Source organism: Vulpes vulpes, unplaced genomic scaffold (assembly GCF_048418805.1).
Source record: "Vulpes vulpes isolate BD-2025 unplaced genomic scaffold, VulVul3 u000000697, whole genome shotgun sequence".
Classification (NCBI taxonomy): domain Eukaryota; kingdom Metazoa; phylum Chordata; class Mammalia; order Carnivora; family Canidae; genus Vulpes; species Vulpes vulpes.
Genome location: NW_027325814.1, coordinates 457,251 through 472,825, shown reverse-complemented (window position 1 = coordinate 472,825; position 15,575 = coordinate 457,251). Strand labels below are relative to the sequence as shown.

At 43.5% G+C, this 15,575-nt stretch overlaps 1 protein-coding gene across 1 annotated transcript in view; it reads left to right on the top strand.

The window, feature by feature from the left end:
• The window catches only part of RNF41 (ring finger protein 41), a 31,163-nt gene continuing 15,588 nt past the window's right edge, over nucleotides 1-15,575 (top strand). Inside the window, exons 1-2 of the mRNA XM_026001958.2 lie at nucleotides 1-184; nucleotides 2,519-2,703. The gene's annotated coding sequence lies outside the window, so the exon portion shown is untranslated. The remainder of the gene's footprint in view (nucleotides 185-2,518; nucleotides 2,704-15,575) is intronic.

Sequence of the window (15,575 nt, the reverse complement as noted above, 5' to 3'; positions counted from 1 at the left end):
GCAGCGGTGGGCGGGGCGAGGGGCCCTCCGCGCACGGCGGCGAGTGGCTGGACCCTCCCTCCTCTTCCCCTTCCCCTTCCCCTCCCAGGATAGGCCGGGACCCGCACCGGCGCTCTCCCGCGGCCGCCGCGGCCTCCGCTCCAGCCGGGCCGGGGTGCGGACGGTCCAGACCGCTTCCAGGGCGGTGCGTACTGCGCCTGCGCCGGCTCCCGCCTACGAGGCTGTGGGACGGGAGGGGGCGATGTCCCGCGGGGGTTGGGACGGGGGCTCGAGATACCGGAGGTCGGGACAAGGGACGGGAGCAGAGATGAGAAATGGAGGAAGGGAGCGGGAATAGGGAGGAGTCGGAGGTGAGGAAGGGGCGCTGGAGGCTGCGCTGCTGCGGAGGTCCACTGGAGTAGGGGAGGCGGGTGCGGGAGGGGGCCTGGCCGACGGGAGGACGGGGAGGAGGGGACCTGGGGCTACAACGTGGTGTTTAAATGGCAGTGACGGCGGGCTGGGAGGGGAGGGGACGTTGGGGGGTAGCCTGGGCAGGGGCGGTGGAACCTGAGCCCCCGCCCTCGCCGCGCCGAGCTTGGCTCCTCTCCCGTGCCTGGTCCTTGGCAGCCTTGTCTTCCTCCATTCCTTCCCCCGCCCCCCTCCTTGAAGGAATCTCACATTCCTTACATCCCTTCCTTGGCTTTGCAACCGGGCCCTTTTCGCAGGCTTCACACACCAGAGAGCCTGCCCTAACCCAGCACTCTGCCAAACTGGGGAAGGGGGAGGGGGCTGACGGAGGAGCAGAAAGCAGAGAGAGGTGAAAGTGTTTGCCCAAGGGACTGGGCTGCGGTAGTGGTGGTCCTATACAGGTGGTTTTAGGCAAGAAGTCGATAGTGTCGCTGGCTGATAGTTTTCCCCCAGATGGGAATGGGGTAGACTAGTGGACAGGAATCTGAGGGATGTGATGATGTTACTACTCTGTGTGTCCAGCCAGACTTTGTGTCTGGGGCTGGTTCTTGGTCATTGAAAAGGAACAAGCTGCTTTCAAGCATTTCCTCACTAGCCTCCAGTACTCTAAATTTATTTTGCATTCTATTGTTACAAATGCCTTACCTGAAACACAGCTGTATTCAGTATGTCTTCACATTTATTATGTCTTTGATTTTCCAGGACGACATGTAAGGTAGATAAAGGCAGGTATCTTTCCTACTTGTCAGGTGAAGACATTGAAAACTACAGAAGAGATACGTGACTTGTTTAAAGGCCTGCAGTTGGCAGAGCTGGGACCAGAACCCAGGTTTCCTAACTCCTGGTCCTCCTCTTAGTTGAAAACTCCCGTTTTCTTCCGGTTAAGGGAGCATTCCAGCATGGGCAAGATTTGCTTGCTGAGTCTGGAGCTTGTCACTAGAAGACTGAGCAGAGCCACCAACAGTGGTTCCTGGAAGCATTTCGTGAAGTACAGGTGCATATGCCAGGCTGTTGGGAAATAGGGTGTTGTCAAATGAGGGCAGCATTACACTCCTCTTGTGTTATGGGTGAGGGAGAAACAGCTTCCTCCCTACCCCCCAAAGAGAAAGTGTGTCCGACATTACACCTTTATCTCTCTGGTTTGAAAATATCACACTAAATGTGTTTGGCTGATGAGCATAGTAAACTAATGAGCATGAGTACCAGACTCAAGAAGAAATGGTCTCAGTTTTATGCATAAAAATTATCATCATCCTTTTGCTTTGTAACACAGCCCTTAATCTGTTGATGGCCATATGATGGGGAGGAAGGGAGTTTGAACAGTTACTATTCTCCCGTGTAGTAGTATTGAGTAGACCTCACAGCACACTTCATCTGAAGCCTGTCCCGCTTTACTTGGTCTCATTCTCTTAGCAATGAGAGTCTAATCTTCCTAATCATACCTCTAGTCTTCCTACTTGCCCACTCAGGAGTAATTTCCCATTTCATTATCTCTTCCTCTTCTTTTTTAGAGCCTGATCCTGTCAGGAATATTTTCAGACTTGGAAACTAGATTCATACCTGTATGAACATTCTTGAGTATCTTCTTCTCATGAAATAGTATTTTCCAGGCGGAGGGTAGGATTAGAATTCTTTTTACATGATTTCGGCAATTTTTGTGAAAGCCTTTGGGAAACATTAAAGCATTCTACTCTGCGTGTAAGCTTTCGTTGATCCCTGCATTGTACAGCCACAGATCTGGAATCATTGACATTCCTTGTGGTTGTGTGTGCTGAATACGAGAATCTTCTTCTGTCTCAAACAGCTCTTTTTACCTTTTTTCTTGTCTCTTTCTCTGCCTGTCTCAGCTATGTTTGAATCTCCTGGATTGTGTGTGTTAGTCTGAGATTCCTTAGCCAGTGATCTCCATCCTTAGAAGGCAGTCTTGTGTCCCCAGCTCTGAAACCTGTTGCCCTTAATGAAATCGTCTCATCCTCTTCAACCAACCGCCAGATCCATGTCTGTCTAGTCTCACTGCCCGGTGGAGGTAGTTCCCCTGACTCACCTTTTTCTTCCTTGTTCCTATTAATAGAGTGCTCCTGATTGTGACATCACATCCATCCCCTTGGCGATGGAGCTTGTCACTAGGAAGGAAGACTCGGTCGGACAATAGCCAACAAGATGGGTTACTGGGAGCGTCTCCTGAGTGACACTGAGTGGAGGCCTCAGGGGGTTGGAGCCTTGTGAACAGGGAACCTACCCCCCAACACTTGGAAGGTAAAGAGCCTTGTTTCAGAATCCCATTCCAAGCTTCAGGTCTCTTCTCAGACTGTCTGGGTTCCTTCTGCTTTTAAAATCCTGATTCTTAAAATTCTTCTGCATAGAACTTTCTGTGATTAACCCACATCAGTCCCAGTTCTTCTTTGCATATTTATGTCTTACAGTAATTATTAACTTTTACTTAGTAAATTGCTTAGTTTTATGTCTTTTTGTGTGTTTTCGTATGTTGTGCACTCACTCATTAGGCTCAAGCCTACACCTTAGTTTGAGGACAAGGATTGTGTTTTCTGTATCTTTTACACATCTCTGCTGGCAAGGGGGATTGTGCGTAGAGGATGAAAATGAGGTTTGGGGCAACCACAAGTTGGTCACTAAGTGGGTGGTCCTTGCTGGTCTTTGAGGCCTGGTAGGCTTCACTTGAAGTGTTAAATGAGTTTTTGAAGAATTGTGTGCCCTCTGGATTCTTTTGTAAATTGAACCAATTAAAGTATACTAAAGAATTTTAATTTAATTTTTAAAGATTTTATTTATTCATGATAGACACAGGGGCGGGGGGGCGGGCAAGAGACACAGGCAGAGGGAGAAGCAGGCTCCATGCAGGGAGCCCGACGCGGGACTCGATCCCGGGTCTCCAGGATCATGCCCTGGGCCAAAGTCAGGCGCTAAACTGCTGAACCACCCAGGGATCCCCTAATTTAATTTTTAAAGTTTTATCTATTTATGTTTTTGAGAGAGAGCAAGCATGAATGGGTGTGGGACAGAGGGAGAGGAGAAAGAGAATCCCAAGTAGGCTCCACACTCAGCTCAGTTCGGCACAGAGCCAGATGTGGGCTTAATCCCACTATTGCGAGATCGTGACCTGAGTGGAAACAAAGAGTCAGACGCTTAACCGACTGAGCCTAGGCACCCCCTAAAGAATTTTAATTTCAAAATCCCCTGTGCTGGGTCACATGGCTGGCTCAGTCAGTAGACCATGTGACTCTTGATCATGGGGTCATGAGTTCAAGCCCCACATTGGGTGTAGAGCTTACTTAATAAATAAATAAATGAATCCCCTGTGGTAAATCTAGTATGGATCACAGCATTTTAGAATTGAATCTTTGGGGCAGCATAGCCCAGCCCCTCATCTCACAAGTGAGAAACTTGAGTTCCTCAGAAATCATTTCTCTGGGCAGTCTGGGTGGCCCAGTGGTTTAGTGCTGCCTTCAGCCCAGGGTGTGATCCTGGAGACCCAGAATCAGGTCCCACACTGAGCTCCCTGCGTGGAGCCTGCTTGTGTCTCAGCCTCTCTCTCTGCATCTCTCATGAATAAATAAGTAAAAAAAATAATAACGATAATTTCTCCAACAGGAGTTGACTACAGTCTGAGGACTCTCTTTCTTTTTTTACTTTTTCTTTTTTTAAGATTTTACTTATTTATTCATGAGTGACAGAGAGAGGCAGAGACACAGGCAGAGGGAGAAGCAGGCTCCATGCAGGGAGCCCGATGTGGGACTCGATCCCAGGACCCTGGGATCCCTCCCTGAGCCCAAGGCGGACGCTCAACCTACCTAGGCATTCCTAAGGACTCTACTCTTAAATAAAAAGACCACTTCCTTTCACTTAAAGTCAAGAGAGTTGCCTAAAGAGAGGAAGGTCAGTTAGTGGTAAAGCCATGGCACCTTCTATAACATAATTACCCCCTATTTTAGCTGTTTTTTTCATATGCTGATTCTCAGAATCCTGTAACTTGTAGAGCACCTTGGAGTTTCTGTGGTCTAAGATGCTTCGTTTTTTGTGTGGTAAGGGAGCTGAGGCCCAGAGCAGTTAGGTAACTTGCCTAAGGTCACTGAGAGAACTAGAACTGGGTTTTAAGTCTCTGGATTGAAACTGACCCAACTCAGTTTCCTTTTCTTCCATACCTATTTTTTCATTGGGAGACATGGAGATTTGTAATGAAATGTGAGACTTTTCACCAGTTAATTTCTTCACTATGTTGAAGTTCCTAGAAGTCACCTGTTTCCTTCTACCAGAGCTGGTTATGGGGCTCTTACCTGTGTGTCTGGTAGTTTATAGTAATTCGGGCTGGAGACTCCTCGCCTCTGCACCTCTGTTGTATTCAGGGCAAGGGGGAGGGAGAATTGGCAGGAGGGGGACCATAGTGCATATACTTGGCTTTTACCCTTACACTTTGCCAAGGGTTGGTCACAGCATGCCCAGTTACCCTAAAATAGGAGCTACAGTTAGAGTGGTTTCTCTGATATTTCTGTGTGTGCACGCATGTGCATGTGTGTAAGAGAGAGACCATGTGCATGGTTTGCACATTTGTCCAAGGGTTCAAGAAACCCTGAATAAAGGAGGATGGATGCTTAGTTTCCTTTAGGAACAATCTGTTTTGAATTCCTTGCTCTCTTTAAGGGTAGACCAGAAAAAGCAACTGCAATAGCAAGTCAAAAGGGTATAAAAAGGGATCTGAAAAAGCTCTTGCATTTTTATGATAATATTGACTAGAACTATATAGAGAGACCACATGTAACTAAGGAAATAATGTAATTGAGTTCTGGCCTACAGGAAAAAAAGGCTAGGAATGCAGTCTTCAGGTTGGGTTTGGCCTGTTCAAATCTGGGAGGTTGGCAGAGCTTCTTTAAGCCTGAAGGGACACCTCAGTGCTACTTTAGGTTCAGCTCCTGCAATTGAAGGAAAGCTTCCAAGGCTTTTTTTTTTTTCTTTCTTCCAAGGCTTTTTATTCTATTCTGCAACTCAAGGAGATTATCTAGAACTATGCTTCCAGTGGTTATGGTCACTAGATGTTATTCTTAAGGTCCCTGTAGTTTCAGTTTTATTAAAGCTTCTAGGGGCACCTGGTTGACTCAGTTAAGTATCTGCCTTTAGCTCAGGTCATGATCCTGGGGTCCTGGGATCCAGCCTCACATCGGGCTTCCTGCTCAGCATGGAGTCTGCTTCTCCCTCTGCCCCTCACCCTGTTCATGCTCTCTCTGTCTCCCTCAGTCTCTCTCAAATAAATAAATAAAATCTTAAAAAAAAAAAAAAAAAGCCTCTACCCCCAGAGCAGTGAGCAGTTGAGCTCTTCTGGGACATCTCCCTTGGAATGATAACTTGCCCCTGTGACAGTCCCATAGCAGCGTTGAGAGTCCCAGGAAGTAGAAGGAATAATCAAGGAACCTGGCCCATCAGGGTGACTATCTGCCTGGGGACAGGGCAAGGCAGGGCAAGGAGCTGGCTTCCAAGGTTGTATATGACATTTTTTCCCCCATAGATTCTATTTCCTAATCAGAATAGAAATCTAAATTTCCCCTTAATTCTTGAGGCCGCACCCATGAAAGAATGCAGTTGTGTAAGAGTGGATAAAACAGGAGACTCTCTAATCTGATAAAGGAGGTTTTGATTTAGAAAGAACAATGCCGGGGGTACCTGGGTGGCTAGGTGGTAGTTGAATGTCTCCCTTTGACTCAGTTTGTGATCTGGGATCCTGGGATCGAGTCCTGCATCAGACTTCCTGTAGGGAGACTGCTTCTTCCTCTGCCTGTGTCTCTGCCTCTGTCTCTGTATCTCTCACAAATAAATAAAATCTTAAAAAAAGAGAGAAAAATGCCAGGGTGCCTGGCTGGCTCAGTTGGAGGAGTGTGTACCTTTTGATCTCTGAGTTATTAGTTTGAGCCCCACATTGGGTGTAGAGATTACAGTAAATAAATAAGTAAATAAATAAGTAAGTAAGTAAATTATTTTTAAAAACCCTAGAAAGAACCAGTGCCCAGCATCTGTGTAGTTTTGTGAATGCTGACGTTGTAGTGGGAACCTTACAGCTTCTAACCCTGATTAGTGGCTTCCCACCCGCTCTGGCCATCCCTTTGCCAACAGAGACAACTTTTCTGCTATTTCCGTTGGGATATGGTATCTCCTGAGACCTCATTAAATAATTTTCAGAATTTGTATTCCCCTTTAAGAAACTCTTGTTAACATTGATATAAAATGAAAGTGCTTGGGATCCCTGGGTGGCGCAGCGGTTTGGCGCCTGCCTTTGGCCCAGGGCGCGATCCTGGAGACCCGGGATCGAATCCCACATCGGGTTCCCGGTGCATGGAGCCTGCTTCTCCCTCTGCCTATGTCTCTGCCTCTCTCTCTCTCTCTGTGTGTGTGACTATCATAAAATAAATAAATAAATAAATAAATAAATAAATAAATAAATAAATAAATAAATAAATAAATAAAAATTAAAATGAAAGTGCAGGGATGCCTAGCTGGCTCAGTTGGTTGTGTCTGACTCTTGATCAGCTTATGTCTGGATCTCAGAGTCATGAGTTCAAGCCCCATGTTGGGCTCCACTCTGGATGGAGTAGATGGAGTCTACTTAAAATAAAATTGCAAATAAATAAATAATAAAAGAAAGTACAGGGTCACCTGGCTGTCTGTCTGTAGAAAATGGACTCTTGATCTTGGGGTCATGAGTTTGAGCCCCATTGTTGGGTATAGAAATTTAAAAAATAGGGAACCCTGGGTGGCGCAGCGGTTTAGCGCCTGCCTTTGGCCCAGGGCGCAATCCTGGAGACCCGGGATCGAATCCCACGTCAGGCTCCCAGTGCATGGAGCCTGATTCTCCCTCTGCCTATGTCTCTGCCTCTCTCTCTCTCTCTCTCTGTGTGACTATCATAAATAAATAAAAATTAAAAAAATAAAAATAAAAAAAATAAAGTGCAGTGAGGGGCACCTGGGTGGCTCAGTGGCTGAGCGTCTGCCTTCAGCTCAGGTCGTGATCCCAAGGTCCTGGGATTGGATCCTGCATTGGGTTCCCCGCAGGGAGCCTGCTTTTCACTCTGCCTGTGTCTCTGCCTCTCTCTGTCTCTCATGAATAAATAAATAATAAAATTCTTTAAAAACAAAAAATGAAGTGCAGTGAAGCACAGTATAAACTCTAGGCCTGCTTTCTTTTTTTTTTTTTTTTTTTTAATTTTTTATTTATTTATGATAGGCACACAGTGAGAGAGAGAGAGAGAGAGAGAGAGAGAGGCAGAGACAGAGGCAGAGGCAGAGGCAGAGGGAGAAGCAGGCTCCATGCACCGGGAGCCCGATGTGGGATTCGATCCCGGGTCTCCAGGATCGCGCCCTGGGCCAAAGGCAAACCGCTGCGCCACCCAGGGATCCCTAGGCCTGCTTTCTATATTACCCCATAGCAACAAGGGAGAAAGGGGAAATATTATTTTCACTTTTGCCCTTTTCTCTAAGGATAACTGATTTTTTAAAAAACATTTTGTTTATTTATTCATGAGAAACACAGAGAGAAAGAGACAGGCAGAGGGAGAAGCAGGCTCCATGCAGGGAGCCCGACACGGGACTCAATCCCTAGACCCTGGGGTCATGCCCTGAGCTGAAGGCAGACGCTCAACTGCTGAGCCACCCAAGCGTCCCTTAGACAAGCTTTTTAACCTTTGTGCATCTGTTACTCATTTGTAAAATGTGGATTATGACAGCCCCGACCTCATAGGGTAATGTATAGAGTTGCAAGAATTAGATGAATTAATATACGAGAAATGCTTAGAATAGTTTCTAGCATATAGAAATGCTCTGTAAATGTTGACTTCATTATTGTCTTTTGATTTCATTATTATTTAATTGTAAAACTAAAACATCATTATAGAAAAAGAAGGAATAAGCAATAAAGCAAAACTATGAGTGAAATTAAAAGTACTAAAAATAGGGGTGCCTGACTGGCTCAGTTGTTGGAGCATGCGACTGTTGTTCTCGGGGTTGTGAGTTCGAGCCCCACATTGGGTGTAGAGATTACTTAAAAATAAAATCTTTAAAAAAGTACCAAAAATAATACACTTAGAAACAGCTTTTCTGTATACTTATAGAAGCGCTTCAATATAAATGTATATACACATAAATATGTTTTTTTTAACAGACATTGCACTGTAGCATACATAACGTGTCTAAGTATCATTTTATTATATAAATGCTAAATATACTTAAGTAACGTAAATAAATTATTTTTAATGAGAAGTATATCTAAGTCATACTAATGTCTACTTGTATTGCATTTTATGGATGAAAGGAATTCTGGGTATTTATGGTGTTTCTGGGTTTTTTGATATTATGAATAACACTTAAACACAACCTAGTATGTTATTTTTATACCCTTGTGTAGTTGTTTCCTTAGGCTAAGTTCCTGGAAGTAGGATTGCTAGATAGAGTATATGCTTTTTTGGGATTTACTGTTCTTTTTTTTTTTTTTTTTTTTTTTTGTTCTTGTTCTTGTTCTTTTTGAAACATTTTTTTTTAATTTTTTAAAATATTTTATTTATTTATTCATGAGAAACAGAGAGAGAGAGAGAAAGAGAGGCAGAGACACAGGCAGAGGGAGAAGCAGGCTCCATGCAGGGAGCCCGACATGGGACTCGATCCTGGGACTCCAGGATCAGGCCCTGGGTGGAAGGCGGTGCTAAACCGCTGAGCCACTGGGCTGCTCTTTTTTTTTTTTTTTTTTTTTTTTTTTTTTTTTTTTAATTTTTATTTTTTTTTTTTATTTTACGATAGTCACAGAGAGAGAGAGAGAGAGGCAGAGACATAGGCAGAGGGAGAAGCAGGCTCCATGCACCGGGAGCCCGATGTGGGATTCGATCCTGGGTCTCCAGGATCGCGCCCTGGGCCAAAGGCAGGCGCCAAACCGCTGCGCCACCCAGGGATCCCTGGGCTGCTCTTTTTAAAACATTTTTATTAGTGAAGTATAGTTGACATACAATGTTATATTTTCAGATGTATAACATAGTGATTTGACAGTTCTGTACATTCTTTACTCAGTGCTCACCATGATATACCATGTAACATGATTACAGTACTGTTGACTATATTTTCTATGCTGTATTTATATCCTCATGACTTATTTACTTTATAATTGGAAGTCTGTGTCTTACTTTATAATTGGAAGCTTGTACCTTTTAATTCCCTTTACCTATTTTACCCATCTCCCCCAATTTATGGTTGGTTCTCTCGTTGTGATTCAATTTGATCAACTTTTTCTTGCAAGAGTGCCTTTTTTCCAGACCTTGCTATAGAATATGACATGTTATGTGTATTTGTCATATATTATATGTATAGCGTGTGACCCATTTAGTAAATGTTGTGGACATGTTTTAACCATAATACTTTATTTTCATAACTTAGAATATTTATACTTCTTTTTTTACTTGAATGTTAGATACACACAGGAAAAAATTTTTTTTGAAGATTTTTATTTATTCATGAGAGACACAGAAAGTGAGAGGCAGAGACATAGGTAGAGGGAGAAGCAGGCTCCATGCAGGGAGCCCAACGTGGGACTCGATTCTGGGTCTCCAGGATCATGCCCTGAGCTGAAGAGAAACACATTTAACTGCTGAGCCACCCAGGCATCCTGAACAAAATTTTTTTTAAGTTTATTTAAGTAATTTCTACACCCAGCATGGGGCTTGAATTCAGGACCCTGAGATCAAGAATCATATGTTCTTCCAACTGAGCCAGCCAGGCACCCCAAGAAAATCTTTTGCAAAGGTTCAAAGGGATAATTAAGGAAACTAAAATATATCCTCCAATTCCTATTCCTTAGTTACTCCCTCCCCAGCAGCAAGCACTGTTAGCAATTTCCCATGTATACTTCTGAGAGTCCCAGGCATACGTAAGCATATAATACATACAGATTGGGTTTTTTCACTCATAGTAGCATACTTTACATATGCTATTGTATACCTTAGTTTTTTTTCCCCCTTAACAGTGTATCTTTAGCAGTCTTCTCATACCTGATTTGTTAAAGGCACATTGGTTTTTTTTCTTCTGCTTAATGTTATAGCTATGGTAGACCAACCAAATTATAATTTGTTTAATTGAGGTAGAAATTGTAAAATCAGCATTAGAACAGATGAATTATGGATATTTGGGGATATTTTTGCTATCTGATAGAAGCTACTCAGCTCCTCTTCTTGTCTTTTTCTCTTGCCCTTCCCCTTCCTTCATACCCTGTGTGTGGGCCTGGACTACAGGAGTGGCGTAGCTATCATCCAGAACAGACTAACCAGTCTTAGGTCTCATTAACTGAAGTAGAGAGGAAAGGGTAATAGTCAGCTGTGTCCATATTGGTCAGTCCACATGTGGAGCTCTGGGGACCCTGTTTGAGAGGGACATAGGCATTCTGCAGTGCTGTGGGAAAAATGAGTCTGCGCTAGGTATTTCTCACCTGTGTTCTTGCGGCACCCTTGACCTTTTCCAGGAGTGGCTAAGCACAGGGGTTACTGTTGAGTGCTATGGAGAGGATTCCTGCCCTGGATGTTAAACCAGACGGTTGGTTGGTTTATTTGTTTCTTTGTTTCTTTCTTTTTAAGATTTGATTTATTTATTCATGAGAGACAGAGAGAGAGAGGCACAGAGACACAGGCAGAGGGAGAAGCAGGCTCCCTGCATGGAGTCTGATGCAGGACTCGATCCCAGGATCCCAGGATCATGACCTGAGCCAAAGGTAGACACTCAACCACTAAGCCACCCAGGTGTCCCTACATATGATGTTCTTTTTTTTGTTTTGTTTTGTTTTTAGATTTTATTTATTCATGAGAGACACAGGCAGAGGGAGAAGCAGGCTCCATGCAAGGACCTTGATGTGGAACTCGATCCCAGGTCTCCAGGATCATGCACTGGGCTGAAGGCAGGCACCAAACCCCTGAGCCACCCAGGGATTCCCCTCATAAGCATCATTTAAAATAGATACACTATTCCACCAAATGAGCTTACATCACCATAATGAGTAAACTATATACTTTTACAGGTCATGTAAATGAATAAGGGATCATCTGATTTTTTTTTTTTTTTTTTTTTTTTAACTGATACAGTTCTTGAAAACCTGTCTGGACTACTTTTACTACCATTCTTCCTTCTTGCTTCACAGGTGTCCCTCTTCCTCTTTAAAATAATTCCAGGGCAGCCCTGGTGGCTCAGCGGTTTAGCGCCGCCTTCAGCCCAGGGCCTGATCCTGGAGACCCGGGATCGAGGCCCACGTTGGGCTCCCTGCATGGAGCCTGCTCCTCCCTCTGTCTGTGTCTCTGCCTCTCTCTGTCTCTGTCTCTTATGAATAAATAAATAAACTCTTTAAAAAAATAAAATAAAATAATTCCAGATCTCCTGCCTACCACTGCCTCAGTCACCAGATTCTCTCCTGTCTTTACCTCTCCCCCTTTGCGAGTGCTTTCCTCTCGGTACATCAACATCCTGGGGTTTTTCTCATTGGAGGGAAATTACCCCCACACAACCCACTTCCTCAACCTCCTGTCCTCCTTCTGTAGTACTTTTTCCCTTCCTTTGAGATCAGGCTTTGGTCAGAGTGCTCTGCAGTCCCTGCCCCTCTGCCTCCCATCTTCCCTTGGAACCGCTGCAGTCTGGCCTCCTAATGCAAGCTATACCATAGCCACTCTTTACCGTGCCCCCCAGCTGCATGCAGCTACTGTCAGTGCTGTATCCGGTCCCACATCCTGGCTGTTTTTTTTGTTTTTTGTTTTTTTCTCAGACTTGACTGTGCAGCTTTTGACACTTCCTTCCCTCCTCTGAGCACTCCTCTTCCTTGACTTCGTAAATTTTTTTTATTGTCAGAAACACATAACATAAAATTTGCCGTCTTAACTATTTTTGAGCATACAGTTCAGTAATGTTAAGTATGAAACATCTGAAACATCTCCAGAACTTTATCTTACAAAACTGAAACTCTGTACTTATTAAACAAAGATTCTCCTTCCTCCAACTCCCTAGACTTTTATGCGCCTCTTATCTCCAGGGTTTTCTCTCATCTCTGGTCAATCTTTCTCAGTTTTTTTGTTTTTTTGTTTTGTTTTGTTTTCTTTTCTTTTTAAAGACTCTACCCATTTATTTGAGAGAGAGCCCATGTGTGTGCGAGTGGGAGTGGCGGGGGTGAGGGTGGTAGAGGGATAAGCAGACTGCTGAGCAGAGAGCCAGAATCCAGCTTGATCCCAGACCCCGAGATCATGACCTGAGCCGAAGTCAGGTGCTTAATTGACTGAGCCACCCAGGCCCCGCTCAGTGTTTTGGGGCGGGGGGCAGGCTCCTTTTTTTCTTTCCCCTTGAATGTCCATGTTAAAAGTAATCTCATGCCCTCTTGGTGGTGTATAAATTGAAAAGGCCTTTCCAGAGGATAGTATGGAAGTATGTTATCTAGAAAAATGAATAGCTGGCACATCATTCAACTCGGCAGTTCCTCCTCCAGCTATCTTTCCTAGGAGAGAGATTTGATTTTGTGTTCAAAAAAAATTGTGTTACCGGAATGTTAATTACAACATGTTTTGTTTCAGCCGGGAAAATGGCAACCAGGCAAGCTAAGTCCTGAGGGGAATGGCAAAGTACATTGTAATCAAGGTTTAGACTCAGTAGATTGGATTTTTTTTTTTTTAAAGATTTATTTATGTTGGGGACACCTGGGTAACTGAGTGGTTAAGCGCCTGCCTTTGGCTCCGGGCTTCATCCCAGAGTCCTGGGATCAAGTCCTGCATCCTCCTCCCTGCTGGAAACCTGCTTCTCCTCTGCCTATGTCTCTGCCTCTTTCTGTATATCTCTCATGAATAAATAAATCTTTAACAACAACAACAAAAAAGAGTTATTTTGAGAGAGAGAGCTCATGAGTGGGAGAGTCAGAGGGAGAGAGAGAGAATCTCAAGCAGACTCTGCTAAGTGCAGAGCCTGACACGGGGCTCCATCCCAGGACCCTGAGATCACGACCTGAGCCAAAACCAAGAGTCAGACACTTAACCGACTGCACAACCTAGGTGCCTCTGGAAAAAAAAAATTTTTTTTATGGGGCTCAGACTCCCAAACCTAAGATCAAGAATCACATGCTCCACCAACTGAGCCAGCCAGGTGCCCCTGGAAATTATTATCACTGGAATATAAACTACATGGGAGCAGTGACCTTATCTGTCTTGTTCATACATGAATCTATGTAGGGGAATTGAAAGAATGAGTGTACACCAAGGAGTGGATGAGGGAGAAGAAAGGCTAATAATTATATTCTTTGAGTCTTTTAAAATGAGAATGGAGTCATATATTACTTTTGAAAATAGACAGACTAGGAAATAAAGCAAAGAATCGATGCTGCCCAGGGTTCTGTATTCTTCAGACCCACCCTAACTTTTTTTTTTTTTTTTAAGATTTTATGTATTTGAGAGAGAATATGAGTAGAAGAGGGGGGAGGGAGAAGCAGACTCCCCACTGAGCAGGGAGCCTGAAATAGGGGTACATCTCAGGACACCAAGATTATGACCTAAGCCAAAGACAGACACTTCACTGACTGAGCCACCCAGGTGCCCTGCCTTTATATTTTTTGATCTGAATTTTTACAATAACCTCCTAAGAAGGTCTCACTTTCTCTTATCTTCTTTACCCCCTGATTTTTCTACACAACTGCCAGAATTATCTGAGTAAAATAGAAAACTGATCATCTCAATTTTTTAATCCTTCAGGATTCAAAGAATCTCCTCATAAGATTCCTATTCATTACAAAGGAATAAAATAATACCTCTACAGTAGAGAAACCTCGCCAAAAGCACTTAACCAAAGGATCAGAGTTAGTGTCACCAGGAAAGGTGCAAATCAACATGTGCTCCTGATGTGATACATTAAGACAGTATTATTTCCATGGCATTTTTAACCAAAATGAAACCTAAATTTAATCATGAGGAAACATCAGACAAACCTACACTGAGAGACCTTCTCATTACACTGGCTTATATTCTTAAAAAAATATCAAGGTCATGAAAGACTCAAAAGCGTTAGTAACTTTTTCAGATTAAAAGAGTTTAAAGGGGCACCTGGGTGGCTCAGTTGGTTGAGCACCCGACTCTTGATTTCAGCCCAACTCAAGTCGTGATATCAGGGTTTGTGAGATCAAGCCCCGCATGGGATTCTGTGCTCAGCTGGGAGTCTGCTTGAAGATTCTCTCCCTCTGCCCCTCTCCTGCTTGTATTCTCTTGCTCTCTCTCAAATAAATCTTTTAAAAAAATAAAGAAGTTTGGCAACTCAATGCAATACATAGTCTTAAATGTTCTTTTGCTAGGGACTCCTGGATGGCTAGGTGGTTCGGCATCTGCCTTTGGCTCAGGGTGTGATCCTGGTGTCCCGGGATCGAGTCTCACACTGGGCTCCCTGCATGGAGCCTGCTTCTCCCTCTGCCTCTGTCTCTTCCTCTCTCTCTCTGTCTCTCATGAATAAATAAATAAAATCTTAAAAAAAAAAAAAGTTCTTTTGCTAAAGGAGATTATTGGGACAAGTGGCAAAATTGGAAAAGGGTTTATAAATAATAGTATTATGTCAATATTAATATCCTGGTTTCTATAATTTTACTATCATTATGTAAGAGAATGTTCTTTTTAGGAGATACACGGTCAAGTTATTTAGGGATAAAGGCATCCAGTTGATAATATATTTTCAAGCAGTTCAGAAAATTTTTATCTATTCATGTCTATATAGAGATAAAAAATGTAAAATGTTAACATTTAGGGAATCTAGATGAAGGGTATATGGGGTCTTTTTACTGTTTATAGAACTTTTCTGAAAGTTTGAAATGTCAAAATAAAAGATTGAAACATATAAATGTATGTCAACAAAGGAAATCCTCAGGTACCCCCATAGCTCTCAGGTTAATTCCAAGTCTAGTGAATCGTCCGGGGCCCTTCAGTGCTTGTCTCCTGCCTGCCTCTCTCTGCGCATCTTCTGGCACATCTCTGCACAAACTCTTAGCTGACTTCTTCCTTCATGCTATTTTATCTGCCCTAGAAGGCCCATGCCCTGTTCTGTGATGTTAACTCATTTTTAATTTTTACTATTTTTTAAAGATTTTATTTAATTAATTT